Source organism: Corvus kubaryi, unplaced genomic scaffold, assembly GCF_017639235.1.
Source record: "Corvus kubaryi isolate FWS band 111438036 unplaced genomic scaffold, C.kubaryi_AGA036_p1.0 36615, whole genome shotgun sequence".
Taxonomy (NCBI): Eukaryota; Metazoa; Chordata; class Aves; order Passeriformes; family Corvidae; genus Corvus; species Corvus kubaryi.
In genome coordinates this window covers 1-1,792 of record NW_024580905.1, presented here as the reverse complement: position 1 = coordinate 1,792, position 1,792 = coordinate 1, and the positions used below count along the sequence as shown (strand labels likewise).

At 57.2% G+C, this 1,792-nt stretch overlaps 1 long non-coding RNA gene across 1 annotated transcript; it reads right to left on the bottom strand.

Annotated features, from left to right (window-relative positions):
* Positions 1 to 1,027: 1,027 nt before the first annotated feature.
* Positions 1,028 to 1,303, bottom strand: LOC121660590. Its single transcript, XR_006014724.1, has 2 exons — positions 1,160 to 1,303; positions 1,028 to 1,096 (listed from the first exon to the last, which is right to left on the bottom strand). It is a non-coding gene; the product is annotated as an uncharacterized LOC121660590 (long non-coding RNA).
* Positions 1,304 to 1,792: the final 489 nt, after the last annotated feature.

Here is a 1,792-nt window from a genome sequence, read left to right as displayed (position 1 = left end):
TATGATGCCAGTGATCCCCAGTGTGTTCCCAGTTGCTCCCTGTCAATGCCAGCATGAGCCCAGTATCCTCCAGTATGATCCCCGTGACTCCCTGTCTCTCCCATTGTATCCCAGTCACCCCCAGCATGCTCCCAGTCACTCCCACTTCTTCCCAGCTGCTTTCAGCACGATTCCAGTTGCTCACAGCCACTCCCAGTCAATCCCAGTATGATTCCAGTCACCCTCAGTATGATCCCAGTCTCACCCAGCATGGACCCACTGTGATTCCAGTATGATCCCAGTTGCCCCCAGCATAGTTCCAGTTGTTCCCAGTTCCTCCCAGTATGATCCCAGTTGCCCCTAGAATAGTCCCCGTCATGCCCAGTTGCCCCCAGCACAGATCCAGTTGCTCCCAGGTGCCCCCAGCATGGTCTCATTTCCCCCCAGCATGATCCCAGCTGTTCCCAGTGTGGTTCCAGTCACCCCCAGTATGGTTACAGACATTCCCAGTATATCCCAGTTGCCCTCAGCATGCTTATAGTCATTCCCAGGCACTCCCAGTTGCTCCAGTAAGGTTCCAGTTACCACAGAATGATGCCAGTCTTTCCCAATTACTTCCAGGGTCTTCCAGCATGATCCCAGTTTCTGTCAGTTTCCCGAAGTGTGGTCCCACTTGCTCCCAGTATGATGCCAGTTGTGGTCTCAGTCCCCTCAGCATGGTTCCAGTACCTTCCAGTTGATCCCAGTTGCTCCCAATGTGTCCACATTTTCCTCCCAACGTGGGCCCAGCAGCTCCCAGTAACCCCAATCGGGTTCCATTCACACCTGCTGTAATCCCAGTGGCTCCCAGGATGATCCCAGTAGGACCCGTAGTCACTTCCAGTATGGTTCCAGTCACTTCCAGTATGGTCCCAGTTGCCCCAAATGTGATCCCAACTGCTCCCTCTCAATGCCAGTATGATCCCAGTTGCACCCAGTCACCCCCAGCATGGTTACAGTCACCCCCAGTATGACCCCAGTCACTCCCAGATACTCCCAGTATTATTCCAGTCATGCCCAGAGTGACTCCCTGTCACTCCCAGTGTGGGCCCAGTTGCTCCCGGTATGAATCCAGTCACTCCAAGTCACTCCAAATATGATCCCATTTGCTCCCAGCATGGTCTCTATTGCTCCCAGTCACCTCCAGTATGGTTCCAGTCATGTCCAGCACCTTTCCAGTCCCTCCCAGTCTGATTCCAGTATGATCGCAGTCATTCTCAGATACTCCCAGTATCATCCCAGTCAATTCCAGTAGGATCCCAGTATGACCCAGCTGTTCCCATTATCTTCCAGTGTGGTTCCAGTTGAACCCAGTTGCCCCCAGTTCAGACCCAGTCCCTCCCCACATGAGGTCGAGCGCTCCCTGAATTCACAGCCCCCACCCGTGGGATCATCGCCCCCATCCCGCAGGTGTCCGGGGAGGGGGAGCTCGGTCCAGATATCCTGGGGGGGGTTCCCTGGGCTGGATTTTTTGGGGGGGATGTTTGGAGAATGAAGAACTCCAAAGCTGAGCAGAAAATGCCCCTTGTGAGGACATTGGGGGTCCCCGGGAGGTGTTTCTGGGGGTCCCGGTGGCGGTGCCAGCAGAGCCCTGGCAGCGGGCAGGGGGATGTGGGGTCCGCCCCGTGGTGGGGGTTGGGTCTGCCCGGGTCAGGCACGGCCACCTCCAGCCCGGAGCCAGGGGGCTGCGGGACCCCTTGGGAGAGCCGGAGGGGGAACCTCGGGAGCCCCAGAGTGGGACGAGCAGAGAGGGGCAGTACCGGGAGCAGGGGAG